At 34.3% G+C, this 26,035-nt stretch overlaps 1 long non-coding RNA gene and 1 pseudogene across 6 annotated transcripts; one reads left to right on the top strand and one right to left on the bottom strand.

Moving 5' to 3' along the window:
• The first annotated feature begins 3,329 nt into the window (after window positions 1-3,329).
• On the top strand, window positions 3,330-5,203 carry LOC136226432 (uncharacterized WD repeat-containing protein C3H5.08c-like; annotated as a pseudogene).
• LOC136226433 (uncharacterized) lies at window positions 4,512-20,799 on the bottom strand. Of its 6 annotated transcripts, XR_010687730.1 has the most exons (6): window positions 20,615-20,799; window positions 19,142-19,219; window positions 18,097-18,337; window positions 17,903-18,027; window positions 13,037-13,203; window positions 4,517-5,364 (listed from the first exon to the last, which is right to left on the bottom strand). It is a non-coding gene; the product is annotated as an uncharacterized lncRNA (long non-coding RNA). The 6 variants fall into 6 exon arrangements; XR_010687728.1 differs by having other exon boundaries at window positions 4,512-5,364; window positions 18,097-19,219; XR_010687729.1 differs by lacking the exon at window positions 20,615-20,799 and having other exon boundaries at window positions 19,142-20,605.
• Window positions 20,800-26,035: the final 5,236 nt, after the last annotated feature.

The raw sequence follows: 26,035 nt of genomic DNA, 5'->3' as shown, positions 1-26,035 counted from the left end.
TTTCATAGTTTTATTTTAATTAAATGTTTATGAATACTAACTATATAAATGTTATTTAATTTGTAGAAATTAGTTCTGATCCTGAAATTGCATCATCTCTTTTATCCATATTTCAATTGAATATCTAAGGTTTTTTTAACCGAATCAAATGCACTTTGATAAGCATATTTGTTTCCTTTTACTTTTGCTAGTGTGTTGATTAATTTTACTGAAGTGAAAGCTAATTAATTTAACATTTGTTGATTCACTAATATGGTAAATTTTATATGTTTAGATTGATGTTTGGTTTTACTGCATTTGTTTTGGAAAACAAGGAATTTGTTGTGTTAAAAAGATTCAATTACAAATTGGGATGATGATTAGAGAGATTTTGCTAATGAAGTGTTGTCTTTTTTGAATTAAAGGTTGTTTGTTTTTACGGATTTGTTATTTTGTAACTTTGATTTTGTGGGTTTTTTTAGCCTTGTTGTCTACCGTAACTTTTAATACTTTGATTTTGTGGGGTTTTTTTAGCCTTGTTGTCTACTGTAATTTTTAATGGGGTCAATTACATGAATATCATATTTAACTACAAAATTACAACTAAGTCATATCACCAAACTTAATTCTTAATATGTCATTATTTTCTATATATTATGATTTTACACCCTAATTTAAAAATTCTAGACTTCAATTCACAAATCCTAAACCCTAGAAAATATATTTTAGACCCCTAATTTATAAATTTCAATCCTTAAAATATATTAAAAGTACTGATTTTACTAATTTGACATAATCCAAAATTATGACTTGACATAGTTGTAAATAGTTTCTCAAAGATGAATTTCTGTGTAATTTTCCCTTTTTAATGAATGTTGTTTACTTCCTAAAAAAATATCATTTATTTCAAGTTATGTAAGATAATAAAATTTTATAAATTTTTAATTTATTTTTTAGGACTTAAACTATTAGATATTTATCCGAATTACAAAAAAATTATATTGGATTGGACCGGAACCGAATCTCCGAATCCCCGGACTGAAATTTTGGGGCAATTCAATTCTGGAGATTTATTCTTTCAATCCAATCCTGGAGATTTCCTTTTATTAATCTCCGAATTTCAATCCAATACTGGAGATTCATGAATCCCCGACTTGGACCGAACTGTGCCCAGCCCTAGTCCACACAATCCTACTGCCTTAGATACACCATTTTCTAAATTGAGATAGAAATAAGTAATGAAATTGTAAGGTTTTAATTTGAGACCCAAACAGTATTATCAAGGGGAATTTACATGGAGATACAATTTTCAAAAATTATTTACAACTGTATGTTAATGATTATTTAAATGATGTCAAACTAAGAAAATCATCATGTTTAATATATTTTAAGAACTAAAATTTATAAATTACAAGCCTATGATATATATTTTTAGGGTTAGAATTTATGTATTGGAGTCTAAAATTTACAAATGAGAATATAAAGTCATACTTATTTTGTGAAATATAAAAAATAATGACATTTAGAATTAAGTTTTGTGATATGATTTTTCATGTAATTTTTATACCCAATGCGATTTTCATATAATAGTCCTATTATCAAAATATGGAAACTCACCATTAAAAAGTATAACACATTCATAGTCATTATAATAAGTCTCATGGACATATCCAGAAGGGGTCTAGGGGCTTGAGCACCACCTAATAGTGCTAGAAATGCTAAATTTTTGTATAGAAATTGTGTATAAATTTTTAATTTTTTTATAAAACACACAAAAAAAAAAAATTGAATATAGCACCCATCAATAAATCATAAGATAAAGTAAAGTGAATTCCGAATCTGTCACTTCATTGCATATATTATCCTTAATTTGAATAAAATATATACACCACAAGCAATTTATTCTCACATTTTTTTCATCTTACTTTGAGTATGAGCTTACTTTGAGGTTAGGAGAACCTTTATCCTTAATATTGACAGTCAAGAGCAATTACAAGTTGAATCAATTTAAAAAATAATTCATCAAACTGTCTTATCGGTCATGAATTTTGTCATCTACACTTCACATGTGCGTCATTTTATCGCTCGTTAGTAACAGATCACAAACATATGATTAAACCTGAAAAGAATTTATTTTTTTAAAAATACTCTAGTTTGTACGAGTTGGACAAAAAAATTTAAATAATTTACCGAATTTAAAAATATTAATATATAATTCTATTATTAAATCAAAAAATATTTGATCTTTTTTAGAATCAACTAACTGTAATTGGTGCAGAATAAAGAACAAAATATATGTGTTTTATAATAACATCTGAAATTGATCTAACTTGCCAATGTTAGAGGTAAAATTGCTCTTGGCTGCCAATGTTAGGGTAAAATTGAATTATTTTAGACATTAAAAGTAAAATTGCTCATGCATGTAAACGTTAGGAGTATTTTTACACCATATCTCTAAAAAAATTACATGAAACCCAATTTAGTTTAGATATGTTAAAGTACAAATAAATGTGAATAGTTGATAGGGAATACATGTAAATAGTCGTAAATTTATTAACTTAGTTAGTATTTTACCTTTTCTATTAACGAGAAATCTTATTTAAATATTTACTATTTAGTAATAAGGAAAAACATAACTTAATTTACATGGATTTAAAATAGATGTAAACTAATAAGGAAAATAATAAGGAAATTCCTAATTTACAGTAAATTCCTATAGATTAGATTAGGATAATCAATCGAAATTAGCTTAATTTACGATCTATATTTCCACTTTTTTTTTTTAAGTATATTTCCACTATGTGCAAATTTTTTTAAAAAGAAAGGAAAGACATAACTCAATTTATAGGGATTTAAAATAGATGTGAACTAATAAGGAAAGTAATAAGGTAATCCCTAATTTATAAGAATTTACTATAAATTTGGATAATCAATCGAAATTAGTTCAATTTACAATCTATATTTCCACTTTTTTTTAAAGTATATTTCCACTATTATAAATACAAGAAAACACTCTCTCTTTGTTGTGGACTTACAATTTTTTAAATTTCTAAGACATGATGAATTCTTACATGCTCGATGGTGATTTATTCTTTGATTGTGTCGAATGCTTTGATTCGGAGTTTGAAATTTGGTTGAGTGAGCCTCAAAGTGTGAAGGAGAGACGAGAAGGTTTTCTATCTGAAATGGGTTTGGCTGATCAGTTGCCCTGTAAGAGTGATCAAATTATTGGATTGGACAAGATTTCTAATTGTGATGGGGTTGTATCAAACGTTGAAGAGGGGAATTTGGTATGCTATGATGCAGAGCTTGAAGAGAGACCAATTGTAGATTCTCAATCTGAAGCATCTAAAACTTTGAATGAAGGAAAGCACAGAATCAAGAGTTGGTGCAAGTTTTTTTCACCTAAAAGGAAGCATCATCCATTTGTGGTATCAAAGTCATAACTTGGAGTAATGAAGGTGATACAGAAGAAGAAGATGTGTAAGGAATTTACAGATGTGTATATGAGACAAGAGCTTAAGGCTCACAGAGGCGCTATCTCGAGTGTGAAGTTCAGTCCAGATGGAGAGTATTTGGCAACCGGTGGTGAAGATGGGGTTGTACGGATATGGCATGTTACATCAGTAGATGCCCCTCATGAGTCGTTTCCTTTAGAAGGAAATTTGAAAGAAGGCAAGCTGAGCTTTTGCAGTGTCCTCTTTCTGCTTCTAAGGATAAAACTGTCTGTCTATGGCAAGTTGGATACAAGCATTGTATACATGTTTTCCAGCATAAGGATTATGGTAAATATGATAACCTACCACTTTCCTTTTTCACAGCTAATATTCTTTGATCTTATTGCAAAGTAAGCAATTTTTATGTGTCATTTCTTTGAATGCAACAGTGACAAGCATTCAATTCAATCCAATTGATGAAAACTATTTCATTAGTAGGTCTATTGATGGAAAAGTATGAATCTGGGGAGTGAATGAGAAGAGAGTTGTTGATTGGGTTGATGCAAGAGATGTAACAACTGCCGTATGTTACAAGCCAGATGGGAAGGTATGGTATTCTTTGCTTTTTTGTCACACCCAACCCAACCCAACCTTAACTTATGTACTAACAGTAATCTATTTTTGAATGAAAACAAGGCTTTGTTGTTGGTTCAATTATAGGTACTTGCCGCTTCTACAAAGCATCTGGTACATATATAGTTCCATTTGTGTTTTCCCTTAAGACTCTCATTTTAAAATAATATGTAAAATTGGACTGACTTGTGCCCTTTTAGGAAATGAGATGGAGCTTGAAGCAGAGATTTGTGTTGGTAGGAAAAAATCTTTAGGCAAGGGAATCACCGGCATACAGGTTGAAATTTGACATTTGAGACTCTTATTAATGAAGAAAATATGAGCTTATTTTTGTTCATAATTCATTAACATTTGTTGCATTGACGCAGTTTTCGTGTGATATACCTGGAAGAGTTATGATCACCTCTAAAGATTCCAGACTTCGTATATTCGATGGATTTGATATTGTGCAGAAATTTAAAGGTAAATTATTACATTTACATATAGGTAGATAGATGTAATAAAAAGCACAAATAATAATATCCATTGCCAAGTAACTAATCAATGCAGCCATAAGCCAAGTTTCTTAGGCAAATAAAACCCTAACATGGGGATAATTCCAATTTCATTAACAACTAAATAAAATAGGGAGAATAAGTAAGACAATTTGATAATTAAAATCTTAAGAATTTGGGGATTTTGAAATTCCTTTCCTCTATCTCTGCTTTTCTCGATATTATATAATTTAGTGTCTTGGAGTTTTGATACATACCTCCATTGATGCAGGTCTAAGCAAGTCTGGGAGTCAAAGGTCAGCTTGCTTTACTTCAACAGGGAGACATATAGCATCAGTTGGTGAAGACTCTCGTGTTTATCTCTGGGATTACGGTCCATCATCTAAACACGGAAAAAAATCAGTTACATCTTGCGAGCATTTTTTCTTTGAAGGCATATCTGCTGCAATACCTTGGTCTGGTAGAATGCAAATGGAGGACAGTGAATGTGCATCCCCAAGGAGACTTGGGAATTGTTTCTCATTCAGAGAAAGAGGCTCTGCAACATCGCCCAAACATGCTTCTCTACCAGATGCTTGGGGGCTTGTCATTGTTACAGCAGGATTCGATGGAACTATCAGAACTTTCCATAATTACGGCTTGCCTTTACCCAGAAAATAGTACTATTCGATGAAACTCTGTTTTCAAGATTCAATCTTCAATCTTCAATGGATGTGGCTCACTTCTTCTTAGGTATTTTTGGTACCCTTCTTCATCTATTCATTGATTTTTCTTGATTTTCCGTCTTTAATGGGTTTCAATCTTGTTTTTAGGAAATGCTACTGCAATCATACAATGATTATCAATGATGGAGACATTTTTCAAAAGAAACGAGTATGATGAAGCTTTGAAAGTGTTTCATACAATGAGAGTGAATAGAATGGATGATTTGGGACTATCTACATACAGGCTTGTAATCAATTGGATGTGTAAAAAGGGGAAAATCGCGCAAGCAAAGATGGTGTTCGATGAAATGCGCTGAGAAAAATCGAAGCAGATAACCTAACTTTGGGGCATCTTCTATACGGATTTCTATCAAGAGGGAGAGTCAATGAATCATATAGAGTAAGTGAAGCTACACAACTGATGCTAACTTTGGGGCATCTTCTATAAGGACTATTGAAATTGAGAAGAGCAAGTGAAGCTACACAAGTTTTTAGGGAGATGATAAAGAGATGATGTGAACCTATAATGTACACATATATAATGCTATTGCAAGGGCATTTGGTGAAGAGAGGGAGAAAAGAAAGAGACCTAATCGTGAATTTTGATACAATATTTGTTGGTGGTTTGGACAAGGCTGGGAGATCATTAGATGCAAGTAAGTATGTGGAGAGGAGCATAAAGGGAGGAAGGTGTTGAGGAAGGTGTGGTTATGTTTGAAAAAATTGGGAAGAAATTGAGAGAGGCAGGAATGGTTGATTTGGCTGATATATTGCAGAGGTTTGGAGAGAAAATGGCTACTAGGGAGAAGCGGAGAAATAGAGCAGCTCACCCATAAAATTCAAATATCCGGCAGGGCCAAACTCGATCCCCAATTCCGGGAAGAAAATATCAATAATTATATTTGCTTATGTAACTTTCCGACACCGAATATGTACATTCTGGCGGAAATTCTGTTATTTCCAGAATCTGCAAATCAGATACAGGATTGGGGTGGAGCCTGTAGGAGAACAACTTGCAGAATATAACACACATCAAGTTCACCAATATCAGAATTTTTCTTGTACAGAAAACGAGCATTCTGTGATTATCAATGCTAATCCAGTTTTTGTCCTGCCACGAGGTTACAACGTTGTTTGGGAACCGGAATCCTATAGTCATATACCGGGTAATTCAATTTTCAAGAATGGTGCCGATGTGATTCAGGTCGAGTCTATTCAAGATAGGGCTACAGAACCCGAACCCTTCGGTGTCGAGCCTGTCGAACAACTTGTAGAATGCAACACACATCAAGTTCACGAATATCAGAATTTCTATCCTACAAAAAACGAGCTCTAAGTGGTCGAGCCTGTAGGAGCACAATGTGCGCCATTGATGAATGAGGGAAAATTCGAATACCATGTCGGATATGATAGACAAATTGCATATCAAGTTCAGGAATATCAGAATTTTTTTTCTACAAATATCGTGTCACATACTCGCGTAAGAAGAAAAGTACAAGGACTGATTAAGATATTTTACCTTTTCATGGTAGTTAATTCTGTTATGTTATTACTATTATTTCTGTAGGGTTGTGATGATCTTTCTTGTGGAAAGGATTACACTGTTTCTGTTTTAGGATATTATTCCCTTTTGTCCTTTTGTTAGTTTGTTATGCTAGCTGTCATTTACAGCTATGTAACGATTTCTGACCTCACAGGTGTACTACCACTATATAGGTCATGCCTTGCATCCTACTCTCACAATTAATGAAATATCAAGCTTTATTCTTATCTTCTTCTATTCTTTTCTTCTCTGAATACTCTCCTTCTTCTAATTCTTATTTTATCAGTACAATACGTAACATTGGTATCAGAGACAACGGTCCTCTGACCGTTTATGGTAAATAATCGAACCAGAGCAGCAAGAAAAAAAGCAGCTATGGAGGCCTTAGAACAGCAGATGCTGCAGATAACTTCCAGATTGAATGAGCAGGCTGCATCCTTTGAAGCAAATGCCCATCAAATGGGTGCTATTCGAACCCAGATGCTAGAGATGCACAAGGATCAACAAAGACTCCTAGATTCTGTGCTTGTGGAGCAAGAATCCATCAAAAAGACTCAGACTGAGTCTTATCAATCCCTGGTATCATCCCACAAGGCTCTAGAAGAGCTTGTGAAATCCTCCATTTCCTCTTTTTCTAAATTAGTAACCCAGCACCAAAACACTGATTCTAGAAGCACCATCCTAACTACTGGAGGAATATTGGGTCCAGCACCACATATCAACAATCATACTAGCTCGATGGGGTTGGTGAATGGTAGCGGATTAGTTCTGGGAGAAACCTCTGGTACTAAGGGTCCTCACTTCCATAAAATGCTTCCTAGATGTGAGCTACCTGCCTTTGATGGATCGGATGTTGATGTTTGGATTAGTAAGTGTACAAAGTTTTTCCAGATCTTTGAAGTAGCTGAGGAGAGGAAGGTGGATTTAGCAGGATTATACCTTCAAGGAAGGGCTGAGAAATGGTATAAGAACTGGATTCGCAGTCATCCAGGCACTAATTGGGAGAACTTTATGGAAGAAGTAAGCAAGAGATTCCAAGATGTGGAAGTTGAAGATGTGGTGCAGCAGCTTACACAGCTCAGGCAGTCCACTACAGTCTTAGCTTACCAGGAGCAGTTTGAGGCTATCAAACTAAGAGTGGAGAAGAAACATCCTACTGTGGATGAAGAATTTTTTACATCCACCTTCATTGCGGGATTGAAACCTGAAGTTAGATCAGGGGTAAGATTTTTTCAGATTCCTGATATCTATTCTGCCATTAGGCAAGCTAAGCATCAAGAACAACACCTCAAGGATGTCCTTGAATCCATGAAACCCAAACCCCAATTCCGTTCACCTGTTCCCACTAAACCCTGGACCTCTCAATTTACTCCTAAGCCAAACAACACCCCTGTTTCAACCCACAAACTACCTGAACAAAAAACAACTTACCAAAACAACTCCACCACACCTAAGAGAATCCCTGGTCCCTGTTGGAAGTGTGGGGAGAAGTACTTCCCAGGTCACCAATGTGCTGCCACTACCAAGAAATTAAATGTGTTGCAGGGAGAAGAAATTGAAGATGAGGAACCGGAAGTGGGGACAGAAGAGATTGTTCAAGAAGAAGAAAAAGAGCCTGCAGGGGAGGAACAAATGTCCCTGTCAATCAATGCCCTGGATGGGGGGCTTAATGATAGCACACTCAAATTGAAAGGAGTGTTGTTGAAAAGGCAAGTCATGATTCTCATTGATAGTGGAAGCACCCACAGCTTCATCGATCAAAAACTAGTTCATGATGCTAAGTTACCACTACTACCAGTGAAACCTGTAGCTGTAACAGTAGCAGATGGAAGGCAGTTGGTTGTGAAATCCAGATGTGATGGCTGCCTGTGGACTATGCATGGCTCTAAATTTCAGTACAATTTGAGGGTGTTGGAGTTAGGAGATTATGATATCATATTAGGGGTGGATTGGATGAGAAAGCACACCCCAATCACTTTTGACTTTGAGAAGAATAGGCTGGTTGTTCATAAGGATCAGAAGCCAATTGAGCTGCAAGGAATCACAGAAGAGGTAACTCTCAAACTCATGACTCTCAAATCATTAAATAAGTTAGTCTCTAAGGGGTGGAAAGGGGTTAAATCCTCTCTATTTTTGATGTCAGTATCTGTTATAGATCATATTCTAGAAACTCCTATTGCTCAGGACATTGGAACTGCAGTTCCTACCATACTCAAACCTTGATAGCCAAGTACCAACACATTTTCCAAACACCTAAAACCTTACCACCCCAAAGGTCTCATGACCACACCATACCCTTAAAGAACAACACAGATCCTATTAATGTCAGACCCTACAAATATTCAACCTACCAAAAGAGCGAAATTGAAAAGTTAGTTGTGGAAATGCTAAACAGTGGAGTTATTCGAGAGAGTCATAGTCCATATGCCTCACCTGTGTTGTTGGTTAAGAAGAAAGAAGGGACATGGAGGTTCTGTGTTGATTATAGAGAATTAAACAAGGCCACTATCAAAAATAAGTTCCCTATTCCCATTATTCAAGAACTAATTGATGAACTTAAGGGGGCTAGCATATTTACTAAGATTGATCTTAGAGCTGGATATCATCAGATTAGAATGGCCCTATCTGATGTTCACAAAACTGCATTTAGGACACACTTGGGACATTATGAGTTCCTAGTTATGTCTTTTGGTCTTACAAACGCACCAGCCACATTTCAATCCTTGATGAACACCGTTTTCAAACCTTATCTACGAAACTTTGTGTTAGTTTTCTTTGATGACATCCTTGTTTATAGTCCAGACATTGAGACTCATCTCAAACACCTTGATATGGTTTTCCAATTACTAGAGAGTCATCAACTCTTTGCTAAAGCCTCAAAATGTGAGTTTGCAGTCACCTCAGTCTCCTATTTAGGGCACATTATCTCTAAAGAAGGGGTTTCCACCGACCCAACAAAGATCCAAGCTATGGTTGACTGGCCTATTCCTACTTCCCTCAAGGGCCTACGAGGATTCTTAGGGCTGACTGGATATTATAGGCGTTTTATACAGGGCTATGGCTCCATCAGTAGACCTTTAACTGATCTTTTGAAAAAAGACCAATTTCAATGGACTTCTCTAGCCACTGAAACCTTCCAGCAACTAAAGGTTCTCATGACTCAAGCTCCGGTGTTAGCCTTACCTGATTTTAAACTTCCTTTTATCCTAGAATGTGATGCTAGTGGGACAGGCATTGGGGCAGTTCTAATGCAGCAGGGAAGGCCAATTTGTTACATGTCTAAGGTTCTCAGTCCAAGAAACCAACGCTTATCAGCCTATGAGAGGGAGTTGTTAGCCATTATACAAGCATGTACTACCTGGCGACACTATTTGGAAGGAGTCCCTTTTGTCATACGAACAGACCATGAGAGCATCAAGCACTTGCTTGAGCAAAAGTTACACACCTACCTGCAGCAGAAAGGAGTTTCTAAATTGCTAGGCCTGGATTATACAATTCAGTATAAAAAGGGAGTGGAGAACAAGGTGGCTGATGCCCTATCAAGGCAACATGAAGATAATGGCAGTTTGTTAGCCTTGACTCTAGTCACCCCTACTTGGTTGAAAGAAGTATTGCTGTCCTATGAAGGGGACACTTTGGCAAAAGACCTAGTGCCTCAATTAACTATCTCACCAACTGCACATCCTAAATTCACTCTCCAGAATGGGCTTCTTAAGTTCAAGGGTAGGATTTACATTGGTAGCAATTCTGACCTTCGACAAAAGTTGCTTCAGGTTTGCCATGACTCCCCAATTGGAGGTCATTCAGGCATTAAGGGAACTCTGTCTCGCCTCCAACATGACTTCTATTGGCCTCACATGTTGAAAGATGTTTTCAGTTGGGTAAATGCTTGTGACAACTGCCAGAGATGTAAGTCTGAGAATTTAGCCTACCCTGGACTACTACAGCCACTTCCAATTCCCCAAGGAGCATGGCAAGACATTACGATGAACTTTATTGAGAAGTTACCAAAGTCTGCAGGGTATGATACCATACTGGTGGTGATTGATAGGCTCACTAAAACTGCACATTTTATTGCCTTGTCTCATCCCTTCAATGCAGCTACAGTAGCCAAAGCTTTTCTGGATCAAGTTTTTAAGTTGCATGGGATGCCCCATTCTATTGTGTCCGATAGAGACAAAAAATTTACAGGTACATTCTGGAAGGAACTAATGATGTTGCTGGGCACCAAGTTACTTTACAGCAGTGCATATCACCCTCAAACAGATGGCCAATCTGAGAGGTTGAATCAATGCTTGGAAAACTACTTGCGGGGCATGTGTCATCTCAAACCTAAGAAGTGGAGCATGTGGCTGAGTCTTGCTGAATACTGGTATAATACGAGTTATCATAGCTCAATCAAAATGAGTCCTTATCAGGCCTTATATGGCCATGCACCTCAACTGCCTACCCTACCACCACCTACAACTCCAGTGGCTGCTGTTGAGGATTTTCTGCAGGTTAGGGAACACATGAGCTCCTTCCTCAAAGAGAGCATTGCTGCTGCCCAGAACAGAATGAAACAGTACTCTGACAAGAAGAGAACAGATAGGGAGTTCAAGAAGGGAGATTGGGTCTTCCTCCGGTTACAGCCTTATCGGCAGACTACAATAGCCTTGAGAAAGTCCCTTAAATTGTCTGCCAGATACTATGGTCCTTATCTTATTATGGAGAAAGTGGGCAAGGTAGCTTATAAACTACAGCTTCCCCCGACCTGTCGCATCCACCCTATTTTCCATGTCTCATTACTTAAAAAGAAAGTTGACCCTGCCCACCCTGTTCTCACCACCCTCCCTCCTCTTGAGGATGAACCATTGGACCTTTAGCCTTTTAAGGTTCTTAATACTCGTACCACCATTGTTGGAGATCAGCCTTGCAAACAACTTCTTATCCAATGGACTGGCATGTCCGCTGTTGATGCTACATGGGAGGAAGAAGCTGTCTTTGGCCATCAATTTCCAGAATTCTACCATTCTTGGGGACAAGAATGTGCTCGTGGGGGGGGGGGGGGTATTGTCACATACTCGCGTAAGAAGAAAAGTACAAGGACTGATTAAGATATTTTACCTTTTCATGGTAGTTAATTCTGTTATGTTATTACTATTATTTCTGTAGGGTTGTGATGATCTTTCTTGTGGAAAGGATTACACTGTTTCTGTTTTAGGATATTATTCCCTTTTGTCCTTTTGTTAGTTTGTTATGCTAGCTGTCATTTACAGCTATGTACTACCACTATATATGTCATGCCTTACATCCTACTCTCACAATTAATGAAATATCAAGCTTTATTCTTATCTTCTTCTATTCTTTTCTTCTCTGAATACTCTCCTTCTTCTAATTCTTATTTTATCAGTACAATACGTAACATATCGTACATTCTATGACGGTGCCTGTCGGGGAACAACTGGTGCCATTAATTGATGTTGCTGCCGAAAATGAAGGAAAACTCGAATACGGGCAAATTACACACAAGATTGAGGAACATCAGAATTACACAGACATAATGACTAGTTCACTTGAATCTCTAGATTAGATAACTTTAATTATGATTTTATGCCTAAATAAGATTAAGAATATTTGAGACTAGTTATTGGGATTTTGTTTAACATTAATGTTTAATTAGTGTTTATAATATTTATTTTGAATTCATCCATGGATTCAAAAATTGTAGTTCGAACTGGAATATCAGAAATTGTTTATCTTGTCTGTGATTGTGTTATGCTATGCATTCATGGATAACTATAGTTCGATTTCGGCTGTCATTGTTGGAGTCCCTATGGATAAAATCATAGGTAATGACTTTGATGACTGATTAATGTGTTAATAATATTAAATGGATAAGATAAAAGAATGAAAAATGTCCCAAAATAATGCAGTTTTATTCTACATATGGTATCAACTGAAATCAGCAATTACAAGCAGAGGCTATGAAACAAGTTCAATTAGCAAATACTTGTTGAGTTTTGAAGGGCTTTTTCTCATTAGGGACTTTTATCAAACATATGGTGAGCATGCAAAGACTTTATGAATATCTACCAAATTTCACACATACAGCTACCCAATTCAGTGAATTCAAACATAAATCAAGCCAAACATACGCAAGACAATAATCAATTTCTCATGAATTTCAAAACCTAGAGCTGCATACTTTCAAACCTGAAATTGAAAATTGATGCATTTTGGATAAGAGAACGAGGATAAACTTACTTGGTTTGGGTGGAGAAGAGATTGATAGGTTGAACAACTGAATTTAAAGAGTGATTAGAATATTTGATGCTTCATACTTGCAAAAGGGACTGAAGAATTGGTCTAAGGATTGATAATGCCAAGGATGCTTCCTATGGTGCAGGTGCCAGAGCTGGGTCAGACGGCAGCTGCAGTTCAAAGCAAAGGAATTGGAAGAATCTGAAGGTGAGGAGAGAAGAGGTTGGCTTTGTATGATAAATCCTTAAAAAAGTGCTCTTTTTAAAAAAAAATTTGAAAAAAAATGGTGACATCTGCAATGCTCTTTTTAATTTGATTGGGTTAACTGACACCGGTAATTAACATACCGGTAGTTTGGTGCCTTCTTATTTGTGAAGTTACTAAATACAACTAATAAATGATTTCAAAAAAAAGAATACAATTAATAAAAAATTTAAAATTACTCATACAATTTGTGAATTGGTGTACATTCGTATTGATAAATAATTTTTTATAATAAGGTTTATTTACATTAAAGGGTTAGATTTAAATTATTAATATGATCACTGAACTTATAATTTTTAATAATGGTGTCCACTTAATGATTCAAAACTCCTTCAAAAAAATCCGAAGACTTCTTTCAAAAATTAAACTTCCTTAAAATATCATTAACTCTTTAGAATTTTTTTTATTTGGAGATCGCCAATGGTCGTTTTGAGACATTGAGTAGCCACCAGTATTAAAAATTGTATTAAAAATTGTAAGTTCTATGGTCATACTGTTAAAAATTAAAGTTCGGTGACCACAATATTTCGTATCACAAACTCCCTGAATTTGTCCATAAAAGTATATTAGCCCCCTGAATTTTATAAGTGTCTCACCAACTCCCTAAACTTACTTATTCCGTATTAACTAAATACAAAAGCATAATACAAACTCTCAATGCTCGTCCATTTGATCTCTCAAACTTGTAACCTTAACTCTTATAATATCTTGAAAGAGAAGAGAAAAAATTACCTCCCGAATAGATGAAGATGTATATTTAAGATTTGGGTTTAATAAGTTTTTGTATTTAGTTGTTACGAAATAAGCAAGCTCAAAGAATTGGTGAGACACTTATAAAGTTTAGGGTCACCGAACTTACAATTTTTTATTTTGAGACCGTCAACGGTCGTTTTGAGACATTGAGTGGCTACTAGTGTTAAAAATTGTAAGTTCAGTGGTCATACTGTTAAAAGTTAAAGTTCGGTGACCACAATATTAAAATAGGTAAAGTTAAGTGGTCGTAGATGTAATTAACCCTGGAAATATAACATTTATAATTTAAACCTAACACTTTAATGTAAAAAAACCTTATTATAAAAAATTATTTATCAATACGAAGGTACACCAATTCACAAATTGTATGAGTAATTTTAAATTTTTTTTTTCAAAACTTAAAAATTAATAAAATATTTTTTTACTGCAGCACATGCTGCAGTAGCTTTGTTGTATGGAAACTGGTGATCCAATCACCGGTTTCCTTACAACTCTGACACCGGTATATTAATTATCGGTGTCAGTTAACCCAATCAAATTAAAAAGAGCATTACAGATGTCAATATTTTTAACCTAACGTTTTTTTTTCAGATAATTTTTAAAAAGAGCATTTTTTTATGGATTTATCCGGCTTTGTGCATCATTCTAAAAACCGAATATAGAAATTATTAAAATAATTCACTCTGATACCAAAATAATTCACTCCGATATTGAATCAAATAACATGCAAAACGGAAATAATATCAAACCGAAATATTTAGTTCGGTTTAAATCATAGCGTCAAAATATACAAATTCTGTAGACTAAATACTGATGTGGCAGTAATTTAGAGTTTTCATGCTTACATGTCTTTTCCATAGATTTTTCAAGAATATTTAATTTGTCTTTTATTTAATTTCCTTTTACTCTATCCCCTTCACTCGCTAATGAGATGGACCGAGGTACTTGATATTGTGTAGATTTAGCAACACCGTAAAGCGTCCCTATGAGGCACCGTTGGGATCGGTCGGAGACACTCCGATGCCTAAGTCAGTAAACTTTCTTAAGAGAATAAACTGTAATGACAAAGCAAAACTAAGAAGAGTGTGTCAGTGTACCTCTGTTGTCATGTTATAAGGGTATTTATACATGTTTGAGTGATAACTGTAATAACCTTCTCTTAATACCCTTTCAATGAAGAGTAATGCTCTTTCAATGTAGTTTAACTCCATCCTCTAACCTCCGAGCTTTGGCAGGTTTTGAGATATCATTAATGCTAGTTTAATGATAGTGAGTTACGCCATATAATGATCTGTTTATTCCAGAGGCGGATCGCCATATGAGGCGGATCCCTTCTTGCCCCTCTTGGGCGGATCTTTGTAAGAATCCCTAGCATGATACCGTATTTCTAACTATGAGTTGCATAGCGGATCATAAGTGGAACTCTACGAGACGACATCGCATTTCATGTTATGTGCTGTGTGGCGGATCGCAAGAAAGACTTTATGAGACAGCACCGTATTTCTATCTGTACGCCATATACACCTTAGAGATGGACCTCGATCTTGCCTTTTTCCTTTTAAGCCCTTTTTGTGAGGGAATATCTTTGGTTTAGTCCTTCATATTTCATGGCGGGTGTTATCAGTACTCTATCCATAACTAATTACCACAACTCCAAAGGTTGAGCTCCATCCCACTACTCTGAATCTCGTGGCTGAAACTCAACTCTTGATCACTAAATTCAACAAGGAGCAACTACAGAACGACCATGCTTGTAGGTTTGTTTTGATGGAGGTTATAAAAAGCATGATGAGTTAGATAAGCCGTTAAATCTATCAAAGCGGATTCCTCAAAAAGCAACTGGTGGAGAAGATGAGTAAATGCCTATCTACATGCCTGATAGAGTTGCTAATAACGCCTTGTTAAAAATGAACTGCGTATCGTGAATGGGCCTCAGGGTACTTCCTACTTCGGCATCAAACTTGGTCTACTCACACCTATGGCTTGGGTTATGAAACTAAATTCGCTAACAAACAAAAGACCAGCAAATCTGGTTATGCCTTTGTAAAACCCTTTGTCAAGATAGGGGCAAGATAGTACTTTGGTGAGCCTGAACCATTGATGGTAAATGGGGAAGAAGTGTCGGGATTTGAAATATTTGGTATGAGCCAATCCTAGAACCACTATGAGTCGACTAGAGACCATACGGGGAAGTACCTTAGGGTAATGGGAAGGTTGAAAGTGCAATAACGCCCTGTTATTGAGTTCTTTTACATTACTTTACACAAACAAGTGAATTGAATTGTGATGAAAATAATATAGATCATAAAAATATGGGTAAATAATTTATTAGTCCCATACTTTTTACTTAATACACTGTTTAGTCTCCCTATTTTGAAAAACACATTATAAGATCCCTAGCTTTTGCCAATATTAACCCTTTGGTCATTTTGTCTAGTTTCTTTAGAGTTGTAACCGTTATATTTGGCATAGTCAGACATAAATAAAATAACAGAGTAATATGGTCATTTTGTATTGTGTTGTGGTTGTCCTATAAAAGCTAAGATATAATCGGTTAAAAATCTAAAAAAAATAGATAAAAAGACCAAAGAGTTAATATTGGCAAATGATAGAGATCTTAAAATATGTTTTTTCAAAATAGGGGATCAAACAGTGTATTAGGTAAAAAGTAAGGGACTAATAAATTATTTACCTTAAAATTATTTAAGAAACATGTAGATGCATTTGTGTTGTCTTATGACGACATGCCTAAAGTAGATCAAGAGAATGTCGAGCACAAGATTCCGACTAATCATAGTTTCAAGCCAGTCAAAGTATAAATTGAGAAGATTGTGTCTAGAGTGGCACAGTTAATCAAGGATGAAGATTCCACTTAGCTAGATGCCAAATTCTTAAAAGTCAATGACTTTTTGTTTACGTAAATAAATGTTTTTTTACCTTTTCTAAATATATATACACATAAATGTTTTGGATAGTTTCAATGATAAAAACATAAGATTAGAAGATTAATTATCTTTACTGTTATCCTAACATTTAAATTCCATTTTTGAACATAGTTGTAGTCATTAATATTTTTTCATTACTCCTTCATTTGTACATTATTCTGCCATAATCCTATAAATGGTTGAATAAATCCAGAAATCGGAGAAAATCTTGACTTTTCAAGTCATTAATAATTAATTTATTGCATTAGTCTCGTATTAATTATTTAGGGATGATAGTGAAAAATATATTATTGAGTTCTACTGACGTTTTCACATCGTATAGAATCAACTCGGTTATGAGTTCGGATGATGTTTTCACATCGATCCGAATAAATTTAGTTTATGGGTTCGAACGATGCTTTTATATCGACTTGAATTAATTTGGTTATAGATTCGAATGACGTTTTCACATCGATTCCGATTAATTTGGTTAGTTGATTGATAATTCATTAACATTTGTGTTATTGGTGCAGTTTTCCTGTGATATACCTCGAAGAGTTATGATCACTTCTAAAGATTCGAGACTTCGAATATTCGATGGATTTGATGTTGTGCAGAAATTTAAAGGTAAATTATTACATTTACATCTAGGTAGATAGATGTAATAAAAAGCACAAATGATAATATCCATTGCCAAGTAACTAATCAATGCAGCCATAAGCCAAGTTTCTTAGGCAAATAAAACCCTAACATGGGGATAATTCCAATTTCATTAACAACTAAATAAAATAGGGAGAATAAGTAAGACAATTTGATAATGCTGATTGCAATTAAAAACTTAAGAATTTGGGGATTTCGAAATTCCTTTCCTCTATCTCTGCTTTTCTCGATATTATATAATTTAGTGTCTTGGAGTTTTGATACATACCTCCATTGATGCAGGTCTAACCAAGTCTGGGAGTCAAAGGTCAGCTTGCTTTACTTCAACAGGGAGACATATAGCATCAGTTGGTGAAGACTCTCGTGTTTATCTCTGGGATTACGATCCATCATCTAAACACGGAAAAAAATCAGTTAGATCTTGCGAGCATTTTTTCTTTGAAGGCATATCTGCTGCAATACCTTGGTCTGGTAGAATGCAAATGGAGGACAGTGAATGTGCATCCCCAAGGAGACTTGGGAATTGTTTCTCATTCAGAGGAAGAAGCTCTGCAACATCGCCCAAACATGCTTCTCTACCAGATGCTTGGGGGCTTGTCATTGTTACAGCAGGATTCGATGGAACTATCAGAACTTTCCATAATTACGGTTTGCCTTTACCCGGAAAATAGTAATATTGGATGAAACTCTCTCCTTCTGTCCTCTGTTTTCAAGATGCAATCATACAATGATTATCAATGATTATTTGGGACTATCTACATACAGGCTTGTAATCAATTTGATGTGTAAAAAGGGGAAAAATCGCGCAAGCAAAGATGGTACTCGACGAAATGCGCGAGAGAAAAATCAAAGCAGATAACCTAACTTTGGGGCATCTTCTATACGGACTTCTATCAAGAGGGAGAGTCAATGAATCATATAGAGTAAGTGAAGCTACACAACTGATGCTAACTTTGGGGCATCTTCTATAAGGACTATTGAAATTGAGAAGAGCAAGTGAAGCTACACAAGTTTTTAGGGAGATGATAAAGAGAGGATGTGAACCTATAATGCACACATATATAATGCTATTGCAAGGGCATTTGGTGAAGAGAGGGAGAAAAGAAAGAGACCTAATCGTGAATTTTGATACAATATTTGTTGGTGGTTTGGTCAAGGCTGGGAGATCATTAGATGCAAGTAAGTATGTGGAGAGGAGCATAAAGGGAGGAAGGTGTTGAGGTGGATAGATTTGATTATAATAAGTTTTTGCATTATTTTTCAACTGAGGAAGGTACGGTTATGTTTGAAGAGATTGGGAAGAAATTGAGAGAGGCAGGAATGGTTGATTTGGCTGATATATTGCAGAGGTTTGGAGAGAAAATGGCTACTAGGGAGAAGCGGAGAAATAAAGCACCTCACCCATAAAATTCAAATATCCGGCAGGGCCGAACTCGATCCCCAATTCTGGGAAGAAAATAACAATAATTATATTTGCTGATGTAACTTTCCGACACCGAATACGTACATTCCGGCGGAAATTCTATTATTTCCAGAATCTGCAAATCAGATACAGGATTGGGTCCCTTATTCTTCGGGGTGGAGCCTGTAGGAGAACAACTTGCAGAATATACATCAAGTTCACCAATATCATAATTTTTCTTGTACAGAAAACGAGCATTCTGTGATTATCAATGCTAATCCAGTTTTTGTCCTGCCACGAGGTCACAACGTTGTTCGGGAACCGGAATCCTACAGTCATATCCCGGGTAATTCAATTTTCAAGAATGGTGCCGATGTGATTCAGGTCGAGTCTATTCAAGATAGGGCTACAGAACCCGAACCCTTCGGGGTCGAGCCTGTCGAACAACTTGTAGAATGCAACACACATCAAGTTCACGAATATCAGAATTTTTATCCTACAAAAAACGAGCTCTATGTGGTCGAGCCTGTAGGAGCACAATGTTCGCCATTGATGAATGAGGGAAAATTCGAATACCATGTCGGATATGATAGACAAATTGCATATCAAGTTCAGGAATATCAGAAGTTTTCTTCTACAAATATCGTACATTCTATGACGGAGCCTGTCGGGGAACAACTGCTGCCATTAATTGATGTTGCTGCCGAAAATGAAGGAAAACTCGAATACGGGCAAATTACACACAAGATTGAGGAACATCAGAATTACACAGACATAATGACTTGTTCACTTGAATCTCTAGATTAGATAACTTTAGTTATGATTTTATGCCTAAATAAGATTAAGAATATTTGAGACTAGTTATTGGGATTTTGTTTAACATTAATGTTTAATTAGTGTTTATAATTTTTATTTTGAATTCATCCATGGATTCAGAAATTGTAGTTCGAACTGGAATATCAGAAATTGTTTATCTTCTTTGTGATTGTGTTATGGTATGCATTCATGGATAACTATAGTTCGATTTCCGTTGTTATTGTTGGAGTCCCTATAGATAAAATCATAGGTAATGACTTTGAAATTAGTTTAATGACTGATTAATGTGTTAATAATATTAAAGGGATAAGATAAAAGAATGAAAAATGTTCCTAAAGTTGATGTCCAAAATAATGCAGTTTTATCAACTGAACTGAAATCAGCAATGACAAGTAGAAGCTATGAAACAAGTTCAATTAGCAAATACTGCTCTGGCTTCTACAAAAACTTACAAGATTGCGGAAAGAACATCCTTCCTTGAATCAAATGACGCTTTCTCTATTAAAATTAGTTGAGTTTTGAAGGGCTTTTTCTCATTAGGGATTTTTATCAAACATATGGTGAGCATGCAAAGACTTCATGAATATCTACCAAATTTCACACATACAGCTACCCAATTCAGTGAATTCAAACACAAATCAAGCCAAACATACACAAGACAATCATCAATTTCTCATGAATTTCAAAACCTAGAGTTGCATACTTTCAAACCTGAAATTGAAAATTGATGCATTTTGGATAAGAGAACCAGGATAAACTTACTTGGGTGGAGAAGAGAGTGATAGATTGAACAAGTGAATTTAAAGAGTGATTACAATATTTGATGCTTCATACTTGCAACAGGGGCTGCCGACCGGATTGATAATGCCAAGGATGCTTCCTATGGTGCAGGTGCCAGAGGTGGGTCAGATGGCAGCTGCAGTTCAAATATTTCAGAAAGCAATAGAATTGGAAGAATGTGAAGGTGAGGAGAGAAGAGGTTCGCTTTGTTGCATTAGTACAAAACCGAATATAGAAATTACTAAAATAATTCACTCCGATATTGAATCAAATAACATGTAAAACGGAAATAATATCGAAACCGAAATATTTAGTTCGGTTTTAAATCATATTGGTAAAATATACAAAATCTGTAGACTAAATACGGATGCGATAGTAATTTAGAGTTTCTATGCTTACATGTCTTTTTCATAGATTTTTCGATAATATTAAATTTCTCTTTTATTTAATTTCCTTTTACTCTATCCCCTTCACTCGCTAATGAGATGGACCGAGGTACTCTATCCACAACTCCAAAGATTGAGTTCCATCCCACCGCTGTGAATCTCGTGGCTGAAACCCAGATCTTGATCACTAAATTCAACAAGCAGCAACTACAGAACAACCATGCTTGTAGGTTTGTTTTGATGGAGGTTATAAAAGACATGATGAGTTAGATAAGCGCTTAAATCTATCAAAGCGGATTCCTCAAAAAGCAACTGGTGGAGAAGATGAGTAAATGCCTATATGCATGCATGATAGAGTTGCTAACGCCATGTTAAAAATGAACTTCACATCGTGAATGGGCCTCAGGGTACTTCCTACTTCGACATCAAACTTGGTCTACTCACACCTACGGCTTGGGTTATGAAACTAAATCCGCTAACAAACAAGGGACCAGCAAATCTGGTGATGCCTTTGTAAAACCCTTTGTCAAGATAGGTGCAAAATAGTACTTTGCTGAGCCTGGATCTTTGATGGTAAATGGGGAAGAAGTGTCGCGATTTGAAATATTTGGTATGAACCAATCCTAGGACCACTATGAGTCGACTAGAGACCATACGGGGAAGTACCTTAGGGTAATGGGAAGGTTGAAAGTACAATAACGCTATGTTATTGAGTTCTTTTATACTACTTTACACAAACAAGTGAATTTAATTCTGATGAAAAGAATAGAGATCATAAAAATATAGGTAAATAATTTATTAGTCCCCTACTTTTTACTTAAGACACTATTTAGTCTCTCTATTTTGAAAGACACATTATAAGGTCCCTAGCTTTTGCCAATATTAACCATTTGGTCATTTTATCTAGTTTATTTAGAGTTGTAACCGTTATATTTAGCATAAACAGACAGAAATAAAATAACAGAGTAATATGGTCATTTTGTATTGTGTTGTGGCTGTCCTAAAAGCTAAGATATGTTCGATTAAAAATCTAAAAAAATAGATAAAAGGATCAAAGAGTTAATATTGGTAAAAGATAGGGACCTTAAAATATGTTTTTCAAAATAGGGAGACCAAACCGTGTATTAGATAAAAAGTAGGAGACTAATAAATTATTTACCCTAAAAATATTTAAGAAACATGTAGATGCGTTTGTGTTGTCTTATGACGACATGCCTAAAGTAGATCAAAAGAATGTCGAGCACAAGATTCCGACTAATCATCAAGCCAGTCAAGTATAATTTGAGAAGATTGTGTCTAAAGTGGCACAATTAATCAAGGATGAAGACTCCAGTCAGTTAGATACCAAATTCTTAAAAGTCGCCGAATATCCGAAATGACTTTTTGTTTATGAAACCTTTTTTTACCTTTTCTAAATATATACACACATAAATTTTTTTTTGGATACTTTCAATAAAAAAAATAAGATTGGAAGTTTAATTATCTTTACTGTTATCCTAACGTTTAAATTCTATTTGTGAACATAGTTGTAGTCATTAATATTTTTCATTACTCCTTCATTTATTCTGCCATAATCCTATAAATGGTTGAATAAATGCGGAAATTGGAGAAAACTTTTCAAGTCATTAACAATTAATTTATTGCATTAGCATCATAGTGATTATTCAGGGATGATAGTATGATAGTGAAAAATATATTATTGAATTCTACTGACGTTTTCACATCGTATAGAATCAACTTGGTTATGAGTTCGGATGATGTTTTCACATCGATCCGAATAAATTTAGTTTATGGGTTCGAACGATGTTTTTATATCGATTTGAATTAATTTGGTTATAGATTCGAATGACGTTTTCACATCGATTCGAGTTAATTTGGTTAGTTGATTCGAGATAACATCTCAAATAGATTTATTTTAATTTAATTTTTCGAGGGATCCAAAATAACATTTTGAATCAATTCGATTTAACTCAAAATCATATTTATGGCATATCAACTATGTTTATTTAATTTATTGAATAATTATTTTACTAAACTTGACTATTAAATTTACTAAAATTTATGCAATTAAACTAAACTAAGTCCAATTAAATCATAGTAAAACATATAACAACTATAATGTTAAATCTATTCTAAAATTATAACAATAAATTAATAATACATATGTTTATAAAACATAGATGGACCCAAAACTATCTATTTGGACCGAAATTGGGTCTTCCTGGATCAAGAGATCCAGCCTCAATTTAATTTCCTTGGGTTAAGTAGGGACTAAATTAAAATAGATGGGATAATAAAGGATTGAAAGAGTAAATGAGCCGCTATATATTTTCCGAGATGTTACTGTGCTAGATATTTTCGTTGGCCAAGTGTTTACTCTGCTTGATATTTTGAGTGTAATCTTTGTTCTTGAATGGGCTTTTGTTGGGCTGAGCTGGATTTAACCCGGATTGAAAATGGGTATCTCGGTCAAACATTACTGCCTCGATTGAATTTTAGATGTCGTGATTAAATTTGATAGCCTCTCATGAACTTCGTGGCCTTGGATAAATTTGTCACATCGGATAAAATTTGGTTGCCTCGGATGAATTTTAGTCGCTTGTGGTTAAATTTGATAGCCTCGGTTGAACTTTGTCGCCTTGGATAAAATTGTTGCCTAGAATGAAATTTGGTTGCCTCGAGTGAATTTCAGTTGCATCGGTAATTTTTCGTTTGTCCCTCGGTTGCTTTTGTCGCCCCGGTTATTTTTTGTTGCCTTTAGTAAGGGATTGCAAGCCTCCGATAGTAACCGTTTTTCCACTGAGCATGGCTAACATTTTTTTTATTTTCCTCAAATCCAAAAATATGTAACATTTGTAAATACTATTATTATTTAATAAAAATTTCATTTTTTTAAGCGTCCAATAGTCGTTTGTCTATTTATATTTCTTTTTTTTTAATTTATTTGTCCTAATTTATTATTTAGAAATCAAGTATATTCTAAATGTTTAATTATAATATAGATCCCAATCAAAGTCAATTTTCTTAACTTTTTATAAAAAAAAAAAACGTGATATTACATTATAATTCGTAATTTAGATTATAAGTGTTTCTAAATATAATTCATGGCAAATTAATAAAAATTGAGATATTAATTCGATTGGTTGACACTTGAACTTTAATTGATAAATTATAATTCAAATTCAAATTTATTCAAAACACGAGGAAATATATCTTGAATAAAATTTATAATAGGTTAAAATTATACATTAATTCTATTAAATCATGTTTTGAATATAATTCAGTATTTTTACCGATTTTTACCGAAACATGACAAATTAGTTTTAGAAACATAATTTTCCCCTAATACATTATTTTCGAGATAATACGGTATATTTTGAATAATTTATAAATTGTTCAGATTTCAAGTGAAATTTTTTAAAAACTTAAACATTAGTCCTGATAAAAAATGGGTATCTACACAAGTAATATTAATAATAATAATTGTTTAGTTTAAGAAATATATATATTTTATAATAATATTAATATTTTATTGTTTTTTTAAAATATAATATTTTACTATATTATAAAGTTGAATATAAATAAACATATATATTATATATTATAGGATTTTGTGAATTTCGATTAAATCCCGATTCAACTACGATTGAATCTTTAAGCATTGACCTTTTGTTTCTACCGGTTTTATGCTTTGTCCGACTTTGACAATTATAATTGTAGGCAAAAAAAGCTTCATCTTCTATGATGAAAAACAAGATACCACCATAATGCACACAATTGCATTTTTAAGGTTATTAAGACATGTGATATGAAAAGGTTTTAGGGTAAATTTCAAATAAAACCCCTTCGGTTTCACTAATTTTCAGATAAAAGACTGTGGTTTACTTTTTGTCAAAATGAGGATGGAGGTTTCACACTTTTAATAAAACAGTTATATTTTTGGATTAATGCTATTAAACCTATCTTTAACGACCTGAAAATGAAATTTTTTAGGAACTAAAGTTGTTCAATGTCATATTTGCTATGGAACTACATTTTCGATTTTCGAAAATCATAGTTTTTGGAACTTTCTCTCTCTTTACTAAACATTATCTAAATAATCTCAAAATAAAAAAGTTGAAGAATTAAAGTTGCTTAGAATATTAGTAGTTCTTAAAATATGTCATTTTTGAATCGTCAATGGTGATTTTAATAATATCAATATCGAAAAAAGTCTTTATTTTGCTAAAGTTGAAAACCTTAGTCCTTACTTTGAAAAAAAATAAATCACAGTTCTTTATCTGAAAATTAGTGAAACCACAAATGTTTTATTTGAAATTTACTCAAAGTTTTATCCTTAATATGAAATTATAAACTACCTTACACATAACATCAAGTGTGAACAAAAAAGTTAAATTAAACCCCAAAATGATTTGCATAAAATTAATAATTAAATTTGACTTTTCAATAGTAATTTAGCTCCACCTTGACATTTAAAATGACATATAATTACTCTATCAAAAAACAAATGACATATAATTACCAAAATATTCACAAAGTTACAAATTAAGTCATATTTTGTCAGTATCTATGACTAAAATAAGGAATACTAGCCATTTACAATCAACCATGTTACAATCAACCATATTCACATTTCAAATAAAATATTACTGGTTCTTCTTCTTATGCATCCCGATCCTCTTTTCCCTTTCCGCTTGTAGGGCATTTGTTGTAACGGGTTTTTTCCATTCTACATTAATCCTCGTCCTTCAAATGGCAGATCTGTAGGCATGATATCATTCCCCTAAATGGTATCTTTCTTGAACTAGTTACTTTCCTTAGAGCTAATATATCAGTAATAAGAATAGGCTAATCTACCTTATGGCTAGCATATATGTGAATGGCATTATTTTTTGGAGTAATGCAAGACAACAACCTCCTAATGAATCATCCCCATTCAATTCAAACACCTTACCAAACTTCAACAAACTACCAGATTCTAGACATAAGAATTCACTTATATTATGAAACTTTAGAT

Source organism: Euphorbia lathyris, chromosome 4 (genome assembly GCF_963576675.1).
Source record: "Euphorbia lathyris chromosome 4, ddEupLath1.1, whole genome shotgun sequence".
Lineage (NCBI taxonomy): Eukaryota > Viridiplantae > Streptophyta > Magnoliopsida > Malpighiales > Euphorbiaceae > Euphorbia > Euphorbia lathyris.
Note: the sequence above shows the minus strand (reverse complement) of the source record. Positions and strands in the feature narration are given on the sequence as shown.